General features: G+C 35.1%; 1 protein-coding gene and 1 long non-coding RNA gene across 5 annotated transcripts in view; one reads left to right on the top strand and one right to left on the bottom strand.

Moving 5' to 3' along the window:
• The window catches only part of MGAT4C (MGAT4 family member C), a 401,472-nt gene that overhangs the window by 215,825 nt on the left and 159,391 nt on the right, over positions 1 to 26,256 (bottom strand). For 2 of the 4 annotated variants that reach the window (XM_041738642.1, XM_041738640.1), the window contains exon 1: positions 8,404 to 8,504. The exons of 1 other annotated variant lie outside the window; for it this stretch is intronic. The gene's annotated coding sequence lies outside the window, so the exon portion shown is untranslated. Of the gene's footprint in view, positions 1 to 8,403; positions 8,505 to 26,256 lie in introns of those variants that run through there. One more of the 4 variants, XM_041738641.1, reaches the window with a different exon arrangement.
• LOC121480985 lies at positions 6,662 to 7,620 on the top strand. The gene is made up of 3 exons (XR_005985173.1): positions 6,662 to 6,736; positions 6,997 to 7,121; positions 7,532 to 7,620. It is a non-coding gene; the product is annotated as an uncharacterized LOC121480985 (long non-coding RNA).

Below are 26,256 nucleotides of genomic sequence, written 5' to 3'. Positions count from 1 at the left end.
TTCCTTCAATCACATTGCTTTTGAATGGCAACAATTTGAAGATGGTTACTAAATATCTCAACTCCAGGGACACCTGGGTGGCTCAGTGGTTGGGCATCTGCCTTTGGCCCAGGATGTGATCCTGGAATGGCAGGATCAAGTCCCACATTGGGCTCCCTGCATGGAGCCTGCTTTTCCCTCTGCCTGTGTCTCTGCCTCTGTCTCTCATGAGTAAATAAATAAAATCTTTAAAAAAATAAATATCTCAACTGCAGTCTTATATATCCAATAGCTACAAAGTATATCATTTTTGTTCTTTAATAGTAATCTCAAATGTAACACATCCAAAGTATGGAAGGAGAAACCCAGTTTCTATGCTTCCTACCTTCCCTCAGGCATTCATTTTACAAACACCTGCTGAATGCTTTTCTCTGAATGGGTATTCAAAGAATTAGGCAGAGTTCTTGACTTCAAGGGAATAAAATATTCTCTATCATTAGTTTTCATACTGTCCATGATTAACTATCACAGTCATATATGCTACTGGATTTTTTGTTGTATTTTTTTCCCTCCCACTTTCCCTAAAATGTTTACTTTCCTGAATCTCCACCTCTCAAACACCTCACAGTTCCTATTTTCTACCTTCAAGACCATTCCTCTACTCAATCTCAAGTTATCTTCATCACCGACCAGAGCTTCAATAGCATTGTAGGTGTGGAAGGCTGTAGGGAAAGCCGAATTGATTATGCTCCCATTGGATGCCATCTCCAGCTCCTTACTGGAGACTCACCATTATTGTATAAATGAATAAACTTAGAATAACAGCTATTGGGACAGTCTTTTGGGACTGCTGTGGAACTAATTAGTGTATGGTCTTTTCTAACGCTCAGTACTTCTTTCTCTCCCTCTTCCCCCCAGTACTAATTTGTGTTTTCCATGAATAACATTCCACCTAAATCACGGCAAGAAAAAATGATGCTTCATTTTTTTCTTTTAAAATAGTTTAAAATAAATGTTTTCCATATAATGTTGTTCAAACAAATTTAAACATAACTACAATGAATTGGGTCATCTTATAAAGAAGGAGTTCAATCCCCTGGATCTTTCAGCTGAGCCCAACATCAAAACATTAGGTCACTCAGGAATAGATAGTTCCTATTCCTTAGCTGAGGTCTGGTAAGGATCATCAAAAGTGAATCATTACTGACTCAAGGACTCTTTCCCAAACTCTGATATTCTGCTCAATTTCCCAAACTCAGATTTTCTGCTCAATTTTGTTATGTGTGATCCCTGTCTGTATTCTTCAGTAATTAGTCACCTCATTGAATAGTATCCATCATTTAAAATAAATGAGTAGAATGGGGAATTTAACACTATCTGAAATTTAATGAAGTGAATTTTCTTGGCCTTCTTGCTCCTTTGATGAGTCAAACTGCTTTTTTTTTTTTTTAAGATTTTATTTTTGCATTTGAAAGAGAAAGAAAGAGAGAGAGAGAGAGAGAGCAAGTAGGGGGAAGGACAGAAGCAGAGGGAGAAGCAGACTCCCCACTGAGCAGGGAGCCGGATGTAGGGCTTGATCCCAGAACCCTGGGCCTGAACTAAAGGCAGATACTTAACCCACCAAGCCACCCCCTGGGCACCCCAGGTCAAATTGCTTTAAATAGTTTTAGGTAAGCTTGTTTCCTATTTCTTTTAAAAAAAGATTCTACATTTATTCAAATCATAGTAATGTATCTAATCCCACATCTTCCATGGTACTTAAATTTAGAAAACAAAACAAAACAAAAACCTTCCATTTAACCTTCCAGCCAAGGCTTATAGTTACACAGTTGTGACCAGGTTGTACTGACTGGTGTTTTACAACCAGCATCTGTTCTGATACTTTGGTGCTCATTTTAGTCCCCCTCATCCCTGCCTCCAGTCACACTAAATATTGGTTCTTACCTGAACACACTGTGCTCTCTCCTCCCATTTTGACTCTATACTTACTGGAGGCACCTCTGCCTAAAATATCCTTTACTTTTTTAATCCAGGAAGTTCCCTGCTCATTTTTAAAAACTCGGCTAAATGACAGGTTCTTTTGGGTAACTTTCTCATTTTTACGTAGAATAAGTCAGTCCTTGCCTAGGTCACCTCAACACTCTGTGCCTGCCTCTAATATAAAACTTATCACAATGAGGGGGCACCTGGGTGGCTCAGTGGTTGAGTGCCTGCCTTTAGCTCAGGTCATGATCCCGGGGTCCTGGGATTGAGTCCCGTGTCAGGCTTCCCGCAGGGAGCCTGCTTCTCCCTCTGCCTGTGTCTCTGCCTCTCTCTCGCTCTCTGTGTCTCCCATGAATAAAAAAACTTATCACAATGGATTGTAATGATTTATGTTCAAGTTCGTGTTGGTCTCGAGACCACGAACCCATTAAGACCAGCGTTGGTGCTTTATTCATTGTTGGCATGTTATAAGAACTTAATAATTATGTGCCTATTTTTAAATACTTTGTGGGATTTAGAAGTGAAGAAAAAATAGTAAAATGATCGGGTTGTTCTTTTATATTTTACACATATGTTAACACCTTGATTCTATGAGACCATAGACTATGGAGAAGAGAATAATTTATCCTTTTCTATTTGTAGCTCTCTTGTTGTAAGGTTGCGCATGTGGTAGATGCTCCATTAAGACAAAACAAAACAAAACACAACAAAACACAAAACAAACTACCCCCCACATACACACATGAACACAGGTTTTAAAAATCAAAGCACTCTTATTTCACCTTTCAGTGTATGTTAGAGACACAGAACAGCATGGGATAGAGAAGGACTTCAACCTAATTCTATTACCACCTCATCATCCACATGAGACAATGAGCTAGCTATTGGAAAGCGCGAGACTGTTGGTCTCTACATGTATGAAAACAAATAAAACCTTGTATATCTACAAGTTTCAAACTCTCATTAACTCTTACAAATGGAATAAAAGGTAATGACAGTGTAAAATGTAAAAGTAAGGCTACTGGACTATTCATTTGAATTATATACATATTTGGGTGTATATATGTATTATAAATAAATATGTAAGTATATGTGTATGATATCCCATATCATATAATTTTAAAGTTGGATAAAGCTCCTAAAAGTGGTATAATCCATTTTTAATTTAATTCATTTTTCATATTAAAAATGTGAAGTCTATGCCGTACTAGACATCTTATATGGAGTAAGCGATAAGGCTATCTCTAGTACGAAAATCTCCTGAAGTCAGTGTCAAGTTTTAAAGAGTAATTAATATGATTACTTTCCAAAGATTTTTGTGTTTGTGGCGTACCAAAGTTTCTATGTTTGTAAATATTGGTTTTCAATGAAATTCCTTAGTCAATTAATAAACACACACACACACACACACACACACAAATACTAAGTGAGCGTCAGTGCAAGTATTAAAAGGAGACAACACTGATTGAGAACATATGCCAGACACTCTTCTCAGTAATTCCAAAGTTAATTTATGAAATTTTCACAAAAACCATATGAGTGAGCTGCCTTTTTTTTCCTCTTAGTTTTTAAACAAAGAAATTAAAGCATGAAAATGGTGGGGCAAGAATTGCACTCAGGTAATCTGGGCCTGGAAACCATATTCTTCCCACAGTGGAGGTAAACAAACAAAGAATCAAACCAAAGAATGTTTTCAAAAGCATCTGCTGTTCATTGCTCTACTGAGCAGAAGTGTTTGCCCATCTGATCATAGTCTTACACACTTAAGTTGGGAAAAGTTGTTGAACGTTAACTCTACACCTGGTCTTTCAATCACAGCACATTTTGTCATGCTTTACCCCACATTATAAATTTCACCCAGCTCAGTATTTCATCTGACTTGATGGTATCAATATACATGCTCTGTTTTAGCAAAAATACATTTTTTCCACATCGATTCAAACGTTATGGTACACCTCTGAGAGTTCTATAGTGTGTCATGGCATATAGGTAAAGAGTCACTTCTGAATGAAGACTGTGACCAAGCTGTGTTTATACAATGCTCTATTCCTCGCCTTGAAGTCGGTATCCCAGAACAACCAATCTGCTTTTGGTAGGTGCATTTAATAAATGCAGTCTGATATCAGTTCATACTTTATCACAAATTTATCAAAATTAATTCTGGAATATTATTAGGTAGAATTAGTTAAATTCAAGGCCCAGTATCTTGTAAAACTTTTTGTCAAAACATCCACAGCTTAATATCCCTTGAATGTAGCTAGTTCATATGCTTAATTATTGCATTCTAATTTTACACTCTCATTCTGCACATTTCAAATGAACATTAGGAAAGCCACTAAGTCCTGGGATATAATGTTGTTATTATTATGCAATATTACAGAAGTAAAGTAGTTCTTGCCAAATCAAGTGTGTGCAAGCAACTTTGAATTATTTCACAATTTATATGTATGTCACTAGATGGATTCTTCAGTGGCTAATTAAATGATACCATCTAAAATGGTTTATCTTCAACTGATAGGTTCTATGTACAGATTGATTTTCCCTAAGGAGGTTAGATTTCAGGCTGCTTTTTCTTTTTTTTTCCTTTGAAATCATTGTATATCTGTAAATACATTCAGTGGGTAGTAAATATCACTTTTAGTTAAACCACCCTAGGAACCAGTCTTACTATATGCCAAACTATTGAAAAAAAATGGCATTAAACTTCAGATGATCTTGTTTGCTTTACTCAAACACAAACTGCTGTTATTTGAAAAATATTGTTAAGTTTTCTCATTAAAAGAAAATAAAATTCAAACATTTCTCACTCTCCTATTTATATACTACCAAAACCTTACCTAAAACCAAGCAACTGTAAACTCAATGTATTATGACTATTGATATTATAAGACAGAGGATAAATATAAAGCTAGATTGCTTGAATATACACTACAGATACAAGGTAAGCTTTGTCCCATAATGATTTTTTGCAATCCATTGCAATGTAAACATTTTACCTTTGTAAAGTTTCAGAGATCACATACAGAATCAAATGAGCTATAAAATAATTGATAGAAATTTTCGTAATACCCAAATGTATTTACATATGTATTTTAGGTAAGAATACACCTGAGAACTTAAAGATACATGAAAACACAAGAAATGCAAATGGATTCATCCGCTAACTCATGTTTCTTATTTGTTAGTAAGTTCTCTGTTTTATCTGCCGCACCTTGAAAAATATTCTATATTTTTAATTTAAAGATGAGAGTATGTCAAATAAAGAAAATAATATAGCATGCACAAAACAAGGATCTTTTATATTTTTCAGTTATAAATATATCCCAAGCACTAGATGAGTCTTTGGCATAGAACAGGCAAAAACAAAACAAAACAAAAATCATGAGTAGTCAGGTATCTGGAGGGAGGGAACAAGGCAGGGAGGAACATTGATTGATTGATTGATTGAGGGCATTGAAATATGAAAATCATTTTCTGAGTCATGACTTTTCCATTTACTGATTTACTGGCTAGGTGATCTTAGGCAACAAGTTAAAAACTATTAGTCTCTATTTTCTTTGCACCATAATATGATTTACTTTATCACAGACTAATTGTTGAGAATGAATGATTAATGTCCATGAAAACACTTTTTAAATTTTAAAGTATATATGAACCTGTGTATGCACATAAAATACACACGTCAATATCCATGCATTTTCATACTAATATAAGCCCAAGCTAAGATGACACATATTATAGCTTGTCTTAACTAAATTTTTTTTGGTAGTAACTATATTTTTGTCTTAACTAAAAGTTGGCCATGAAAGTCCAGAATTTCTAAGACAAGCAAAGAATTCATGACATATCCAAGTACTTCAAGTAAGGAAGTAGAAACCTAAATGGTATTCATGTATTCCATAATTAAAAGATGCTAATGATGATGCTTAAATAAACTAATTTCTAGGAGAGCATGAAGGCATATAAGAAGGAAAAAAGAGAGTATTATTTTGGAATAGGTAATAATATGATTTGAAGAACTATTTTCAAAAGGAAACCATATATATAACAGCTTCAGCCTCTGGGAGATGCAAAGAACTTCAGAAGAGGTATTAGAAATCTTTTTATTACTCAGCACTGTTTCCATCTCAAGATCTGGAGAACCTGTCACTTAGTACCATTGAACTTGGTACACCATACACAAAGAACTGGATAAAATAATATAGAGAAGAAAAATGCAAAAGAAAAAAAAGATGGTTACCTAACTCAGACAAAGGACATAAATGTTTAAAAAGGATGCAAGGAACACAGCAGGACAGGCACCTTTTTGCATTTTTTCACCTATGGCTCCCTATAGTAGTAAGCATTCTGTCCAGGGAGTTTGTGGCATGGGAAATGGTTATGATCCCACTGATGCCCTCCCTTTAAAAAAATTAAATAAAAACCAAAATCTTTCTGTCAATAAAGTTAACCAGCCGGTTCGATCATATCATCCATATCCATGTTGTACAAAGTTCATTCAGAGGAAAACAAGGAAGTGAGCAATTCTAACTACCAAAGCAGTGCATTTGTCACCAGAGACACTTAACAGTGAGGGAAGCATTCAGCAGAAAATACCATTTTAAATGCCTAGGCTGCTCATCGGCTGAGTAAGATTGTCTTCATTGCTAACAGAATTATATAAATAGATTTTTAGAGAATTAATCATCAGGAAACAAATGTTTTCCCTGAGTTGAGATTGATCACCTGTGAAAACGACAGTCAAGACCTTTGGGCAATTCAAGTCCACTTTAAGGTATGTCAGGGGAAAAAAATTCATTTCAAAGTGGTGAATCATTATGCTTTCACATTCCCATGATCAAAAGTTTGGGATTCCCACATTTAGATTTTGAAATTCACAGAATAACCAGCCTCAGTCTCCCTGTAAGCAATTAACTCCGGGTGCATATTTGTAAGCTTTTGAGCCTTGGTGGATAATTGACTGTTTTGTCTGAGACAACGAGCTCAAGTTGTAAGATTCCATTAATACACATCTGACACTTCCTATAAACTCAGTTTTGTTCAGACCTGAATTGACTGAAAGAGACAAGTCGAACGGCAGTCATGTCAAGCGCTGCCAAACAGGACTGGGCTGGCGGAGGATGCAGAAGTGTGACATAGCTGAGAGATCCCTGCTGTCTGTAAGTACAACTTGAGCACCTCCAAACCCTGATTTCTAATTATCCAAATTACTGGTTTGCACCGGCAGAAATAGACTATGTTGAAGCTGAGTAGAGGTAAATCTGAAAAGCATGAGCATATTGAAGCCTGATGGCTAAGTCATTAGTCAAAAGTTTTATTACCCTAGAAAGAGAGGGTGAGGCTATTAAAATAAAAGAATAGGTTAAATTAAATACCAGCTATTTACACCTTTTCTGGTTCTTCGTTTCATAAATAACTGCCTTCAACTTTAAAATAACAATAGCCTGCTACTTTGTACTGTGATAATAAATAATATTTGAGGAACTAAAAGTGTTTTTGAATTCTTCATTTTGGTAGCATGTGAACATCTTCAGTCAATTAAAAGCTTTTATTGTATCTGATTTTTCAGGATCCCTGTCAGATTCCATCTCCTAGACCCACAGCAATTCAACAGCTGCAAATTTATTCATTGTGTTATAATCGGGGAAGGATTCTCAGGTGTAAATATCACTACCAATAAATGATTAAATAATTGAAAGCTTTATTTTTAGAGTTTAAATATTCTACAAAAGCATAAAACAGTATTTTGCTATGCATTCAAAGGCACTTAGCGCAATACATGATTTTAACGTCTCCCAATTCCAGAAAAAAAATTCCCACACCGTTCCTTAAAACTATCTGCTAATATCATTTCCTTGGATTAAAAATAGTAAATGTCAGTACAAAGTACTACAACTTCATTTCAGAAGCTAAAGCCTTTGCTCACTTGGTAAATTTTGTTTTTTTTCTATATAGATGCAACTTTGGAAAACTGTCCCAAAGAACTATCATTTAACAATTAGAAACTTTGACTCATTTTAATTTTATAGCAACACTACTTGGGGTTGACCATTTCTACTCTTTGCTCCTAAAAGCAGAAAATCAAGGCATGGAGCAGAGTGGTATACATATCGACAAGTATTTTTAAAAACAGACACACACACATTTTCAAAATAATGATCCCATAACAGCAGTTACTTTCCTTTTCTAAAGAAAAGCTGAATTTACCTGCCATTCATTTTCTACTGCAAATTAGTTTGCCAGGTAAACGTTAGCATGCTCTTTTTCAATTCATTTTGCCAGATCCACATTTCCTTTTAATAATGCTAAACATTGCTCTGATTAAAAGCTTACCGGCTAGTAATCCTGCTCGACCCTGACACCAGTTTCTTACACTGTTTCCTCTGTTATACACATCTACCTTTATTTTGAAAGAGAAGGTAAAACAGAAGAGGCTCTTACCAGAGACAGGGAAAACAATTCGTTCAGCTAGATCCAACAGTGCTCTGTGCAGCCTGGCAGCATGAGTGATCCTTGGGCCTCACACAAAAGCGAGATAATTGGCTCTCAATGAAGAGATGTAAACATCCATCATAATGGCACTGGGGCTGAAACTGAACGCTACCTCAGCTGTTCTATGTACTCCGACTGGAGGATGATGTCACAAACATCAACTGGGTGTACTCTCATTGGCTTCTGTTACCTGGAATCATATCTTAACCCTAAACTGTCAGCTGCAAATTGAAATGCTCATCTCTGACTATAATTTTGGCTGAAAGGGGAATGAAAGTGAGGTTGAGCTACTGGAGGGTAGCAAACTGAAAATACTGCCCCTCGGATATGTTAGAAACCATTTACACAGCTAATTAGGTAGGTAGGGTCTGTGGGAATTTTATTTTTTATATATGTTTATTAAATAGCAGTATTTTTACAAAAGGTAAGTTCCCCAGAATGGACATTAAAGGAAAAGATTAATGTAAGCGTAACATCTGGAATTTTACAGTTTGTAATTACTTTGTGTTGATTTTACAGAACTGCCCTGTGAGAAAGTCAAGTTGAGAAAAATTACAGTGTAGACATCAGTACAGTGGAGCTTTCAATCAATTTGGTCAGAGCAACCATCTATATTTTTAAGTGCTTTAATAAATTTTTTTTTTTAAATTTGAGGTGCATAACCCTCTGAATGTTAAATAGTATCTCCAAAGTTTTGTGTAATAAAGCCTAAACTATGAGATATGGAAAGTGTAGTATCACTAAAATAATAACATTAAAATTTGTTTTTTTTTGCAAAGAATAATAAGTTACTAGAATTATAGACAAGCCCATTTCAGTAATTGTAGGCTACTTTATAATATAGTGCTGTTCTCTTTGAGCACAAACAGGAAATAATCATCCATCCATTCCTCTCTATCCTGACAAAAGCCCCAGACTTCTCCCCAGGCTTAAATCTAGTGGGAGAGGAGGATAATGGGCTAAGCTGGTTGCAGCAGCTTGCTGCCAGAGGGACAAAACTACCATCACCTTGAAATATATCCACGCTTTCTCCACCAAAGGAGCTGTCAGCCGCATAACTGTGAGATGCAAGAATTACCAGAGCTATTCAATGGCCAGCTTCTTCTAAATCCAGCCCAGTCATATCCCAGGGCAAGCCCTTTGAAAGCTGTGCAGCTCAGCATGCAAACAGTACAACCACCTGGAGAGACAGTGAGAGAAATTCGTTTCATCCATTCCCACCTTTAGGGAAAAGAAGGTCACCAACGATGCCCCGATATGCCTCTATGTTGATTCGTGTCCTTGTGAATAATGGATTCAGGGCAAAGAGTTGTGATAACTTATTTCACATTTCCAATGACAGAAAATTACTTTTATTGTATGGCTCAATGAGAGTTCTAAAAGTTAAAAATACATGAAGACGTGCTTTTATAGACCATTCATTCAAAATTTTCTCTCACGTCCTGACTTTCATGACCACTGGTTTAATTGTTCAAATAATCTTCATAGTAAGTTAGTATATGAGAAATAGGGGCAAGAGTTCTAGAGTTGGGCTCCAAAGATCCAGCCTCAAAAATCTTGCTCCATCATGTACTACCTGTGAGAACTTTAGAACATTAATAACTTTCATGTATAGAATGAGAATGATAATGCTACCTACAGCAAAAAGGAGAAAAGTTAATATACGGATTAAATGAGGCAATGTATGAAACATTATTGTAAATTTAAAAGTCTTACATAAAAATAAGAGGTAATTAATATTATTGTTATGCAAAAGATCAAATATATTCATTTTAAAAGCATTCGGGGAATTAAAATGAGTCAATTAGTGTCTTCAAAATAATGAACTAAGAAATATTATTATCTTAAACTCAAAATTTCAACTAGAAAGCAATATTGTAAATTAACTTGGTTTATAACACTGACTCATTCAGTGGTCCTTTTCCTTCTTCTTTTTTTTATATTTGTGGGTTATTATTATTACTATTTTTTAAGTAAGCTCTACACCCATTGTGGGGCTTGAACCCATGACCCCAAGACCAAGAGTCGCATGCTCTACTAACTGAGCCAGTCAGGTGCCCCTCTGTGTTCTTTTTTCAAAGTTATTTCCCCTGCCAATATTATTTAGAATTTAATCATCTTAGTCAAGTGGAATCTAGATTCAAGAAGACTATTTGTCAAGATGTACTTGGGGCCAACATGAAAGACACTGTTCATTTATTTCTGCCTAAAAACATGGGAGTTTAGATGGAAATGTGTATAAAAAAAGATTCATTGCCATGCTAAGTGACATAAAATTGAATTACAGATCAGAAAGATGAATTTGGACAATGGAAATGTCAACTGTATTTCTGGTAGACGAATGATAAAGTAAGGCATTGTAATTGCTAAGAAGACATGTCATGGAGAAAATAATAATTTATAAAATAGAATATGCTCCTCCATTTCATACATAATATAAGATTTTAATAATATAAATATTTAATAACAGAGATAAATAGAAAAGTTAGATTATATCTTGCTGAATATAGAAAGCATATATATATATACTTATCTGTATATATGCACACCATTTTTAAGATAAATGTCTATACTGGCTCTTTTAATAAACACAGATTGTAACTTTTCTTATTTTGATTTGCATTTTTTTGGTGCTACTATTCCACATTAATATAGGATACCATGAAGATTGGAAAATAAAAATACTCCTAGGGCTCTGCAGGTATTTTTATCAAATACCCATATTATTCACATGATTCACTAATAAATTAATACCTTTGTAAAGGGATCTAGTTTTGCATTACTAAAATATGTAAATAAGATTTTTTAAGACTATAGATTTCATATTATACATGATCAGGATTAATCAATGGATCAGTAAAATTTTTAGGGAGTTTACTTATTAAATATGAAAGCATAACTATTTGAATTATGTACAAAATAGGAAAATTAACAGAATATAATTTAGTTCCAAGGAGAATAAATAGGAGAGAAGAAAAATCTAGTAGAAATATTTTAAATTAATACTGGTTTATAATAATCTTTATTCTATATAGTAAGTCAATTTCTTTTTTTTTAATTTTTTAATATTTATTTATGATAGTCACACACAGAGAGAGAGAGAGGCAAAGACATAGGCAGAGGGAGAAGCAGGCTCCATGCACCGGGAGCCCGACGTGGGATTCGATCCTGGGTCTCCAGGATCGCGCCATGGGCCAAACAGCTGCGCCACCCAGGGATCCCTAGTAAGTCAATTTCAAATTTCATTGCAATTCATTAGGACAGAATTTATATTTTAGTTTTTAGTTTTAAATAATTACATCTATACACTCAAGAAAGGTTCAGATAAATATAGCACATATATCTGGAAATCAGGGTGCTCACTCCAGCGTAGTATATTATACTTAAGAATAGAACAATTATATTCTTTATGATGGGCATTCAGCATCTGAAATTAATGATGAGTGGAAGTCATGAAGTTTTAGTAAGAGTTTGGTAGTGTTGGGACGCCTGGGTGGCTCAGTGGTTGAGCATCTGCCTTCAACCCAGAGTCCCAGGATCGAGTCCCACATCAGGCTCCCTGCATGGAGCCTGCTTCTCCCTCTGCCTGTGCCTCTGCCTCCCTCTCTCTGCATCTCTCATGAATAAATAAATAAAATCTTAAAAAAAGAAAAAAGTTTGGTAGTATTTCTTTAGGAAGAGCAGAGATTTTATAGGTCAGGGCCTTTCAGTGATTTATTTGCAGTGTGTCCTTTTGTGAAGTCTTGATACTTGAACATCAGTCTGCATATGCATCTGGTTTAAAGCCAAAAGTAAGATAGTGGACATGTAATATGAGCACTGATAGTAATACATAAAATCCCTAGTACTATCACAAACAGTATTAGTAAGACATCTAACCCGATTACATGTTGTAAAAAAAAAAAAGAAAAGAAAAGAAAACATTCTAAGTGTAAACATAAAGGGACTGCAAGAAACATAAAGAGACCACAAGAAAAACCAAAAAGATGGTGTCAATTTTTGAATATACAATTTATTATACACACGTAGAGAAGTAAAATACATTTTTTTCAGGATTAAAAAAAAATCAACTCCATGAAAAGGGAAAATAACAAAAACATTTTATCATGAATTTACCTACATTCTCTTTTTATTTGTTACACTCTTCCAACCAAAATGGCCAGCTTAAATGAATTCCAAGGCACAGAAAAATATTTTAACTTTAAAGCCATGTAAAAGCTTAATATAGGGGGAAATAACTTACAGGAATTAATCTAGGCTTTATTTTGAGTAAATTTTTATTAGTGGATGTTTTCTGATATGAGGAAAACGGAACCCATAAAAATACTTTTGACAAATCAACTAGAAGATGTTTTGTAGTTCAAGCCAAGTACATCTCAGTTTTATTACTATACTTACATACTATATATTTCCCAGGAGCTGAAATCATTGCAGTATTTAATTGCCTGACAATTATTTCTGTTACATCAATTTTGTGGTTAAGCTAATTATTTATATTATCAAAACAAATCAGCACTCGAGGCTAATTAAACTGGAGAAACCATCCTCCAATGTTGCCCAACCTACATATTAATAAGGTTTAGGTTAATACTAACTTCAGAAGAAATGAATATGTCCTTCAGGTGATAATTTTATAGGCAGGACTTAGGAATTTAAACAGGTTTTAAACTCTTGAAAAAATTAGTACTCACTCTGAACACTTAGGAATATTAGAATATAGCATTTTACATGTCTTTCAGCATCAACACCTGGCTGATTGTCCTGTTATCCACAAGATGGCAGCTCTGTTTATATCACTAACAACTCTTAAGACACTTATCCTTATTATCCTTATTATTATTATTATTATTTAAAGAAATATAATATGTAAGGTATATAAGGAAACTACATGTGTGAATGCTCATCTTAGGCAACTTTTCAGTTTAAGAAGAATAAGTGATCAAGTGAAATTATTAAAAACTCTTAAAATAGGAATTATTTAAATCATCTCAGAATGTATGACTTCAAAACATTACTTTTTTGCTGACACATTGCCCAAATGCTTCATCTTACACTTATTTCAGAGGTTAATCTATTTATAAGAAATGGTTTTATTCTGTTTTGTAGAGACTTTTGTATTTCTTTTAAAGAAGTATAGACTGTTCATAATAACCAAGATGGTGAGTCAGTGATAACTCGCTGGTACAGGAAGAAATATCTGAGAATTATATTTTCCATCTACTAAATTCTACGCATAACCAAATGTGATAAGAATATTTATTTATTGACCTTGCTTGTATTCCTTTTTTATACTTCATCTTGTCCACTGTCACTGTTTTTTATTTATGTTTACCTTCAATCTATTGTGTGGCAGCTTCAGTGTATTATCTTTATTTCTGTTTCCTGTGCAGATAAAATTTTGAAAATGCTAAGAATTATAAGGCCATATCACCTTTCTTTTCTGAGAATAAATATCCTCAAGATGTTTGGCTATGTTTATGTGTCAGTAAATTTTACCCTAGAGAAGAAGGAAATGACTAAATAACAGTGAAGAAAGATCTCCTCTCCTCTCTTAAGTGTTAAAGAAATAGGAATTCTCAGACCTGAAGGTAAGAAGCTCATGCTGTTTTAATGATTCAGCACACTGTTTTTGGATGCAAAGTGAAAACATTAACTTATCATGGAAGTATCTGGATTTAATATATACTCTAATTTATTTTACTAGGTTCCCTTTGAACATCATAGTTTCAGTGTGTAAGAGATCTAAAGATCAGTGGGCAAAAGGATTTGTTCTCACTGCATTCTCTGAATAACTGTATTTTCGATGTTTTTGTATTACTCCTTAATTAAGGATACCATAACGTTTACTTTTTTATTTTTTTAAAAGATTTTATTTATTTATTCATGACACACACAGAGACACAGAGAGAGGCAGGGACACAGGCAGAGGGAGAAGCAGGCTCCACACAGGGAACCTGACATGGGACTCGATCCCAGGTCTCCAGGATCACACATGGGCCGTAGGCGGCGCTAAACCACTGAGCCACTGGGGCTGCCCTACCATAAGGTTTATAAAGATAATTCTATGGAATCATAGAGGCCTATAGAAAAATTAGTCAATTAATTCTGTCAGTGGGCAAAACAAGATCAGTGGGCAAAAGGATTTTTTTCTCACTTTGAACCATTTGTGCTTGTTCAAACAGCAGAACTCATAGCTTTAGAATTAATCATTAAGCATCATCTGCAATAAAGCTGAATTATAATTCTTTCTTATAAGTATATTTTGCTTTGTTCCTGCTGTAAATTCCACAACTTCAACTCATGAGTTTTTTCTTTCACTTCAGTTTCCTTGCCTTTTCCTTCATGTTGCCAAGGCCTACTAACTCCATCTTGACAAATATGGAACAACATTAATCTCAAAGAAACTGAGAATTAAATTTAGATTTTGATGACTAACATTTGAACACAACTACCTTACATTTGACAAGATAAAGGGCTTATTCATGTAAAACCCACTGTGCTCAAAACATTGCTTTACACATTGGGATGTTTACATATGAAGATAGTGAGAAATAGATTACTAATCATTGTGTGGTTTTTTGCCTTGTTACAACTTGGCAGTAGAGTACTTCAAATCAAATAGAAATCTACATTACCACAGGAGGATTAGGATTATAATAATAGTAAAAGAAAGAAAAATATCATCATCACTAACTTGAATGTTTACTTTGCACCAAGTACTATGCTAAACATTTTACATTATCTAATTTGTTTTGTTTTTGTTTTTGATTTTGATTTTTTGCAATGGGTCTCCAAGACTGGTCAATGTTAAGACTTTCTAAAGGGCTCATAGATTTGTACTTCTAGAAGCCAGTATTTTTCAATCATAGCTGCTCATTTAAATCTCAACTGGAAAATGTCATAATATAGGGGCATCCTATGGCTGGAATATTTGTTCTCCCTCAACACTAATTTATATGTTGAAACCTAGTAACCCACATGATGGTATTAGAACATGAGGCTTTTGGGAAGGGTTAGGTCATAAGGGTGGAGCCCTATGATAGGGAGTAGCGCCCTTATAATAAGAGAGACCCCCAGAGAGGTACCTAGACCCATCTGCCATCTAAAGTTACAGTAAAAAGATGGTCATGTATGAACCAGGAAGTTTGCTCTCACCAGGAAATTTGATTTTGGATTTTCTAGTCCTTAGAACTGTCAGAAAGTAATCTCTATTGTTTACAAACTACCTGCTTTGTGGTATTATTATTATTAAAGAAGCCCAAACATGTTAAGACAAGCTTCAATCCAACTACTTGCATGAGAACCTTCGAGTATGGGGGGTGGTTGGCACTGGTATATACTCCTCTTTAAATGATTCTTTCACAACCAAGCTTAAAAGTCATTGCCAAAATGAGTATGCAAGCCAAAGGTTTTCATGTGAAACATCAGATTTCATTGAAATAAGTAAAAAGTGTTCTAAAAATCTAAAGTTAAGTCTGTGAAGAAAGTAGGGCACAGTTTGTATGCCAAACAATACTTCCAAGAATGAATAAAGGAAAATCCACATTGCTCTTCATCCTCAAGGTGAAGAGATAAACGTCAACTGCCTGGACAGTCTGAGGAGAAAAGCGTGATGGAGCAGGATGAGTGGAGGCTGGGGGAAGACAAAATAACTACAAGTAGGGGAATGATGTAAAGAGGAGCCCGTTCAACATTCAGAGACTGCCCAGCGAAAGTGACTGCTAGTGCCGGAGGGCCCTGCTCTGCCAAGACAACAGTTAGATTCATCTATTTGTGACGCAAGATTCTCCTGCACAAGTGATGCCCTCTCTTGACACATGACAACACTGAATGTGCTGTATTGTATTGATACTCTCCTTTTCAAAGATCCAGGATGTATACAAGCCCAATGACTCAAGAGGATGGTATAAATGGGTAATGGTGGTTTGGAATAGAAAGGTCCCAGTACCTATATTTGTTTGGAAATAGAACCTGTGAAAATCAACCCTATGACAGAAATAATTGACTAATTTTTCTATAGGCCTCTATGATTCCATAGAATTATCTTTATAAACCAAGTCTTGTGCCCGAGATATTCGTTATCTTAATTGTACTTGTTCAAACAGCAGAACTCATAGCTTTAGAATTAATCATTAAGCATCATCGGTAATAAAGCTGGATTATAATGCATTTCTGAAGATACAGGAGAGAACGCTATCCTTTGCTAGTGTCTCGATAATGAAGTACATATATTTATCTCTGCATATATAATTAAATAAATGTAACAAAAAGTTTTAAATAATTGTTTGACAATTAGTGGGAAACTACTTATGGATGCTTTAAAGAATTATAAGAAATGTTTTAAATGTCTAATTTAGTACTCTACCTATAACAGATATAATCAGTTTCTTTCTCCATACATTTGAAGTCACTACAATGTGTGCACTTTAAAATCAATTGTCTTATCTTTATTTCATCATGATCTGTCAGCAGCAGTTGTTTTTCCCCTATTCATTCAAATCTGACTTTAATTCAGCATTGTTTTTCAGGGCTTTTTCCTCTTTGGCAGTGTAGGACTAGAATAACTTTCTTTAAATTTGTTACTTCGTCAAGTTTTGTTAAATAATCTCCTGTTTATTCATTTTTACGCTTTTGCTATTAGCTGCTTTGAAGAAATCTACCTTATTCGAACTGATTTGGTAAGTGTACTCCTACAACCGCAGTTACTACAATAGAAAATGCCTAAGTGTCCTTCCAGGCATTTTTTAAAAAGTAGTTAAATTACAACCATTGTTTCAGGACACTGTAGAAACACAACATGAATTAATGACCTTCGACTGGATCTTGGTAGATCATTGTGCAGAAGCTCATTATTCAACTTAATCCATGAACTCCCCAAAGGTAAACGATCACTACAAAGTCTATAGGAACCTTATGCTTTGTCAAGATGAATGACCAGTGGGTGTGGTTTACACTTCTAAGACACAACTGTCATCTTTTTCATCTTTGTCAGTCCATCTTCGAAATTGTAAACATGGAAAATATACTAGTTCTTTCCAGGGTAAACCAGAAAAGAATCACTAAGTGAATAGGGTGAAAATGCAGGCGATAATAAGAAATTATTTTTGTTTTGTTTTTTTTTGCCAGAAGGTACCTGCTCCTGGCATGTATGTATTTTTCTGTGAGTAATAGAGGATCAAAACAGCCTGTATGTTAGAAAGGAGATATTCCCACCTCTTTAACTATCCTGAATTCAGAATCAGTAAAAAAGAAGCTGGAAATAGACACGATTATAAGTATGTTGCACTGGGTTTTTTGTGTTGTTGTTTTGTTTTTTTTTTGTTGTTGTTGTTTTGTTTTTGTACTGTTGGCCTCGTTAGAACAATATACAGCTTGACTACTGCCAGGCTTCTAAGTGTTCCCCAAATTCTAGATCTCAGAAAGAGCCAATCAATGGCTTTTTCCTGTAGGTCAGGGTTGCAGCCCATAAGGCAGAGGGCAGAAATTGGCTTGGAATTCAGTCCATCCTTTTTGTGGCCAGGCTGAACTTGGTTTACCAGGATTATTTCATGCTCAAATAACCCAATCACCCCCCACCCATATTGTTGTCCCTGATACAGAGCTAAGTCTCCATGATTGCTAAATTACTCTAATTAAAACCTCATCTCATTCTTTGTTAAGTCTTGTTCATAATGTTCGTAAAAAATGTTCCTCATATTTCACTTCAGACAAGCTATGCCTAAGGACCTTAAAAGTAAAATCATGGTATTGGCAATAAGTCCCTTGGGGCCCGAGGATTCTCAACATTGATTCTTAACAAATTAAAGGTAGTCATTTTTCTGCTTTATGTAATTTATGGGGTGAAAGTCCTAGAGAAACACATATTTCTATGTTGAAAAGACCCAGGAGTGCCCTAACTAAAGTAATGAAAAAGGCCCATATTAAGACATATTACCATAAAATATAAAATCACCAGAGATAAAGGTCCTACAAGTCTGAAATTAGTCACATTAAAAAAAAAATCAGGAATCAGAGTAGCACCAGACTTTTCAATAGCAAAACTGAGAAAGGAAATAATGGAACAGGGGATACTTACAAAGTTATCTTCAAAACATAAATTTTTACCCATCAACATTACCAATTAAGTTGGAAGCAATAAGTTACCACATCTTCAGACATACAAACTCATAAAAATGTCACCTTTCACACCCTTTTTTTAGGAAGCTGCTCCATCAGAGCAATGGGTAAGGCATAAAAAAAAAAAAAAAAAAGGAAAACGTGTTTGGAAAATAGGACAGAACACTTGGGAGAAGCCATGGAAATTTTCCAGGTGATGATCAAAGGGAATCTTTTGGAAGATAGGTAGGAAGCACACCTGTACAGTAACCACGTGCAAATTCAAACAGAAAGTATTTCCCAGGAAGGATCATTTAATAACCAGTAACCACAAAGAAATTAAACTAAAACATTATTTGATGTGTTTGAACATATTGAAGAAAGGTGTATTTTTCTGAGGGCATTTAAGCCCAAATTAGAAAGAGGTAGTAGAAAACTGAGGAAGTCAATAAAAAATGAGGCACTTATTTGAGAAAAACTAAAAGTTATTTAAAGGAAGAGCATTTATTGCTATGCTACTATTCCTATACTAATAAATAGTTATTTAAGTTTTAAAATGTGATATAACCATATCATAATGGTAGGAGACACTAAAGGCAAAAATACTACATGGACTTTTTTTATCCACTTATCTATGTGTTATTTATATCTTTTTTTAGAGAGAGAGTGTGAGCAGGAGTTGGCGGGGGTGGGGGGTGAGGCTGGCCAAAGAAGAGGGGGAGAGAATCCCAAGCAGGCTCTATGCTGAGAGTGGAGCCTAATGCCCGGCCTCTGGATCTCACAAACCTGAGATCATGACCTCCGCTGAAATCAAGAGTTGGATGCTCAACAGACTGAGGCACCCAGGCACCCCCAAGTTTTTTTTTTTTTAATAATCAGACTTCTAGTTTCTAGTTCAGCCTATAAGAATCTATAAGTAGCCACTCCATCCTAACAAGTGAAAGGCTGAACAAACTAAAAAATCAGCAACTCTTCTTACATCGATCAGAGATGTAAGATCTCAGGGAAAACTGCTGCCTCCAAAATTGAAGAGAACAATAAGCAGATACAATGAATCACAACTTACACAGCAGAAATCCACAAACTGAAGCATCCTTAGGAACCAGTCATGGTAGGAAAACCTGAACCATAATTGAGGAATTGCTAGAGGCTCAGCATGAACAAGTGTGATAAGAATGACAGGAGAACCCAGTCACTAGGGATGGGGGAGGAGGGCACATTTTGTGATTTTTACTTCCTGTAATGCTATCAGGTTCTTGCAGTGAATATCAGGGGGAAAAATCCGTTGTGCTTCTGGGAGAGAGAAGAAAAAAGAAACCATTTTGAAACACATCAAAGCATTCTGTTCCTCTAAACAAGGTCTGCCCTCTGAGAAAATAGTTAGAGCCAGAGCCTAACCTGTGATGGTTTTATCACAGCCTAACGATCTGAGGGAAGGGAAATAACCAACTCCCCAAAGTGAGAAACACATGTGAAGTTCACAGTCAAGAGGCACAAGCTCACTAAAAGTCTGAGACCTAATCCATTATTAGACTATAGAATGGTCCCCTTGCCCCTACACCTTACAACCACATTATTAAAGGATTATTCACAGGAGATTCTTTTACCTAGTATATCACATCTGGCTCTCAAGAAAAATTATAAGGCATACAAAGGCAAAAAACATAGTTTGAAGAGATAGAGCAAGCATGAAAATCAGAGTCAGATACAGCTGGGATGTTGGAATTATCAGATCAAGAATTTAAAACAACTGTGGTTAATACATGAAGACTACTAGTTGTTCTACTAGAACTCCTACTACTTACATGACAATGTAAGCAGAGAGTTGGACATTCTAAGAAAGAACCAAAAATAAATTAAACACCCAATAATAGAAATGGAGAATATCTTTGCTGGGCTTTTAAGTTGACTGGATATGGCTGAGGAAAGAATCTCTGAACTTGAGGTTATTGCCATAGAAATCTTCCAAAATAAAAAATAAACAGAAAAACAACCAAAAGAAAGAAAGAACAAACAAAAGAACAAAATTTACCTAAGGGCTGTGGGACAATTACATGAGCATATGCATAATGTAATATATAAAAAATAGGAATTCCAGAAGGAGAGAAACAGAAGAACTATCTGAAACAATGATAACAGAGAATCTCCCTCAATAAATGTCACATATCACACCACAGATCCAGGAAGCTCAGAGAACACCAAGCAAGGCAAGTGCAAAGCAAAAACAAATAACACATAGGCATCATTTTACACTGTAGAAAGTCTAAGGTAAAGAAAAATTCCTGTAAGAAGCTGAGGATGGGGAAACTTAACCTATAGTGGAATAAAGGTAAGAATTACATCTGACTTCTCCTCAGAAACCATGCAAATAAGAGTAGAGTGAAATAGTTAAAACAGAGGAAAAAACCCCCACCAACCTAGACTCTACCTTCAAAAGTGAGAGTGCGAAATAACACATTCACAGACAAACAAAAATTGAGGGAATCTGTTACTAATAAACCTGCCTTGCCACAAATGTTAAAATAAATTCTTTAGAGGGAAGCAAAATAATAGAGTTCAGAAACTCAGATGTACATAAAGAATTAAAGCATCAGAGAAGGAATAAGTAGGGGCGCCTGAGTGGCTCAGTCACTTGGGTGTCCAACTTTTGATTTCGGCTCAGGTCATGATCTTAGGGTCTTGAGATTAAGTCCCACTTTGGGCTGCATGCTGAGCACAGAATCTGCTTGAGGTTCTCTCTCTCCCTCTCCCCCCTGCTCTGCTCACATGTGCTCTCTCTCAGAAAGAAAGAAAGAAAGAAAGAAAGAAAGAAAGAAAGAAAGAAAGAAAGAAAGAAACATTTATATGTAAGTTAAATGAATGATGATGACACAAGAAATAAGAGGGTGGTTTTAGGACTATTTTGTTATAAAGCACTTACACAATCTATGAAGTGATATAATGATGTTTTGAAGTGGACTTGAATTAATTGTAAATGTATATTGTAAACTCAAGGGAAATGACTAAAAATAGTAAAAAAAAAGTATGACTAATATTGCTAAAAAGATAGAGGAAAGCAAATAAAAAATGCTCAATGAACCACAAAAGGCAGGAAAAAAAATAGGAGACAAAGAACAAAAGCAACACATGCAAATCAGCAAAGATATGGTCAATATTAATCCAATTATATCAATAATCACTTTGACTGTCAATGACCTAAATGTACCAATTAAAAGGCAGAGATTGTAATAGTGGATTAAAAAACTTGACCCAACTATAGGTAGTTACAGAAACCACACTTTAAAAATAAGGACACATCCAGATGAAAAGTAAAGAGATAGAGACGTAACATGCTAACATGAATCAAAAGGAAGTAGGAGTAGCTATATTAATTTTAGACACAGGGAGCTTCAGAGCAAGAAAACTTATCAGAAATAAGTAAGGGCATTACAAAGCGTTGGAAGAATTCAAGAAGATGTAACAATCCTTAGTGGCATGTGCCTAATATCAGAGGATAAAAAATGTATAAGGCAGAAACTGAAAGAACAACAAGAAGAAATAGACGAATCCACTATTATAGTTGGAAATATCAACACTCCTCTCTCAGAAATAGGTCCCAAGTGCAGAAAGTCAGTAAGGACATAGTTGAACTCAAAACATTAATCAACTGGATATAACTGGTGTCTGCCGACTACTTCGTCCAAGAACAGCAGCATAAACATCTTCTCAAACTCACGTGAAAAATTCACAAAGATAGACCACATTTAGGGCCATAAAACACATCTTAACACATTTAAAATAATACAAATCATACAGTGTCTGCTCTCAGGCCGCAGTGGGAATTAAACTAGAAATCAGTAGCAGAACGATAGCTGCAAAAATTCTCAAATATGTGGAGATTAAAAAATACACTGCTATGTAACGCATGGCTCAAAGAAAACATCTTAAGAAAAATAAAATAGAATTTAGAGCCAACTAAAAATGAAAACACAATTTATCAAAATTTGTGGGATGCAATGAAAGCAGTGCTTAGAGGAAAATGTATAGTCTTTTTCTGGTTGTGATATGTGGTATTGGGTGGGGGCAGGCAGAGATAAAGAGAGTACAGAGGGCTTTTAGGACAGTGAAATAATGATGGATACATGTCATTATATAGTTGTCCAAACCCATAGAATGTGTAACACCAAGAGTGAGCTCTAAGGTAAACTACGGATTTCAGATGATTATGATGTGTCAATGCAGGTTCACCCTTGGCAAAAATAAATAAATAAATAAATAAATAAATAAATAAATAAATAAATAAAATAAAAATAAAAATAAAACAACAACAACAAAAAACTTTCTAGTGAGTCCTGTTGGGGTGGAAATGGGGGCTATGTAATGTGTGAGGACAGCGGGCATATGGAAAATCTTTATCTTCCTAATTTCGTTGTAAACCTAAAATCTGCACTGAAAAGAAAAGACTTTATTAAAATAATGGAAGGATAAGCTGAATATAAAATTAAAATGTATTTTTAAAATCATATTTTAAAATCATAAATCTGTGTTTGGGGAAGAGGGTGGTAAGAGAATTGAAAATATACTGAAAGCACAGAAACAATATATTTGTGAGAATATGCCCACTCTCCACAGCTGGCTCCCATCTCATCTTTTATTGGCTCACCTTCTCATTCTCATTGTCCCATGTGCTAAACCTCTCACTGAAATTAAAATGTACTAGTCACTTTACTGTCTCAATTCTAGCTGGTATCTCAACTTATCCCTACACAATCGCCATGTGGCTAATTGGGGCCTTCATTAATTGGAATTCAAATCAGGCATGGAAGGGGCATCTGGATGGCTCAGTGGGTTAAGCATCTGACTCTTGATTTCAACTGTGCTGGGTGTGGAGCCTGCTTAAGATTCTCTCACTCCCTCTCCCTCTGCGTTGCTCCCTCTGCATCACCCTCTCTCCCCAAGAAAAAACAAAAACAAAACAACCAGGCATGGACATACCCTGACAGCGGGATACCTACTATCCTTAAAAACAGAAAAAGAACAAACTTTATCAAAGTTCACACTCAATAATGCACTAAATGCCAATTTTCTGACAGCAATCTCTAACAAATGATTTTTATAGTAGAGTGTTTCCATAGGAAATGATAAAGTAGACTTCGGTTCAATCCACACTTACTTTCCCTGGTTCCCATCCAATAATAGAATCAAATTAGTACACAGAGTGTAAATCAGAGATTCTCGAGTTCACTTACTGATTTTATACTTAAGAATTATGTCATCTTGAAAAGCAGCACATTATTTACCTCATTTGAACAGTATTTCCTAACTTACTCTAAGATAAAGTCATATTTGTAATTCATCTCAAATGGTTCTTAGACTCACTAAAAAGAGGAAAAAGGTATGCAAATTATTTAGATCATTACTTAGAGCTTGCTAAATGCTCCTAAAAGGGATGACTTTTTACTCCACATTATATTTTTATATAATAATATTTGAAACAAAAATATTATAGACCGTGTGTGTGTGTGTGTATGCTTGTAGTTTGCTTAAGAGTCAAGTTGTTCATCAAACAGCATTTATAACTACTAAGTATTTGACAGAAGCAGAAGGGTCAATGGGGCATGTGGTAAAACTATGATAGTTTTCGATAAAGCCCTACCTTTAGAAGTAAGATCTGAAAACAGTTATGAAGCCCTTTTATACACTTGCCTCACACTTTCTTGTGCAAAGTACACTCGTTAAATATTTATTGACTTGATGTGACATTTTAAGAATTAATGAAATACGGTAGTGGAACATAGGTGAAATGAATTGTGTCCATTTCATTTCCATTCATGCAATCAACAAATACTGATGCCTGACGTTGCATTAATTGCTATGATACAAACATGAATGTGGCTCTTACTTTGGTCTCGAGGAATTCTCAGGCAAGGGAGAAATGGAAACATTAAATAAAATATTGCAGACCTCTTTTTATTCGTCAGTTAAGATAAACCTAAGTTTATCCAGAAGGCTGAAACATCAAATGCTTGTTTTGTGTTTCTGTTAATAAGGGAAAAAAAGCAAACTAGCAAGCTATTAGAAGCGATTTCCTGAGAAGCAACTTTTAAGATATATAATAACGTTGTGAGTGATTCAGACCAATATTCTGCAACCTGTGTCTATAATACTCTATTGATTTTCAATACACACAACCAAGACCAAGAAACATATCAAGATACTCAAGTACCTTCTGAATCATCTTGGATTGATTACATGTAATAGAGTTCATGATTAATTGAGAGCCATTCCAGAAGTGTGTTTTATGGTAGCATCAGATCTGCCCTGGAGAGGAGTTGAGAATCACAGTGAATGGGACCTGTAATGCAAATGTATCAAACCCTTAACATCTCACCCCAACACCTCCAGGTCTTGCTTAAAATCCTTCAGGGAGTCTCGTTCTTAAAATAAAAGGAGGATTCTTTCTAGTATGATTTACAATATCCTGTCTGATCTGGCCCCAATTATTCTAGCCTCATCTCCCACTAGCCTTCTTAACCTCACTTTTGTTCTTTCTCTTCTCTATCTCGAGTGACAGATTTTAGTCCCATTTCTCGCTGAAACACCTTTTGCTACAGACCTGCATGTGTATCCAAGCTGTTTCTTCTGCCTGGATTGTCCTTTACTCATTTTTTTCATATTAATCCTAGTTATCACCCTTAAAGCCACTGAACCTTCTGTTATTTACTCGTAATCATGCTGTATCTTTTGGCCATAGGCCTTTTGCACATGCTTTCTATTCTGTCTAAATATTCTTTTACCCATTCTATCACCCTCTTCATCTAGGTATCTCTACTCATCCCGGATCAGCCATTCCTTTTTTCAGAGAAATCTTCCCTGACCTCCCTAATTAAGTCAAATCTTTATTAAAGGCTCTCATGGTCTAAGTACCTTTCTTTTGTTTTGTTTATCACTGCAATAAATAGATTTATTTCCGTGACTTTTAAAATGTTTGTATCTTCACTAGAATATAATGTCTTTGAAAGCAGACCTGTTTTCTCTTCCTAGGTTAAGCCTTCAGTGTTTTGTAGACTAAATGAATGTCTAGATACTTTACTACACTACACAAAACAGGTACATGAGCTTAAAGTTTATGGCATGGTAGGCTGTTTTCTAATTTTCCACATTATTTGCATTTTATAACACTTTTAGAAAATAATTTTTACCTGATGTAAGAATTAGAGGAAATATAAGGTATTTTAATATACCTATAACACTTGCTAAAATGTTTTACTTATAATTTTTTAAAGATTTTATTTATTTGAGAGAAAGAGAGAGAGAATGAGTCAGGAGAGGGGCAGAGAGAAAAGCAGGCTCCCTGCTGAGTGGGGAGCCAGCCATCGGGCTTGATCCCAGGACCCCAGGATCATGACCTGAGCTGAAAGCAGACACTTAACCAACTGAGCCACCCAGGTATCCCAATGTTTTACTTATCATTTATACTTTTGAAATTTTGACTCATTGTATTTCCAAATGGGATAGTTCTCAACTTTATTCCCAAATAATTATGTTGCTTGTAAAATGGCTTAAAAATATTTTTATACAATATTTTAAAAGTTATTATAAGACAATTTGAAAATCCTGGATTTTACCTTTGCAGTACAGATGGATTTGTTTTTCCATAAGTGACTTGATGTTGTGAAGTAACCCATAAATTGACAAGTAAAACCGAAAACCAGAAATATGGGTCTA

Source organism: Vulpes lagopus, chromosome 23 (assembly GCF_018345385.1).
Source record: "Vulpes lagopus strain Blue_001 chromosome 23, ASM1834538v1, whole genome shotgun sequence".
Lineage (NCBI taxonomy): Eukaryota > Metazoa > Chordata > Mammalia > Carnivora > Canidae > Vulpes > Vulpes lagopus.
This window is presented reverse-complemented; position numbering and strand designations above follow the sequence as displayed.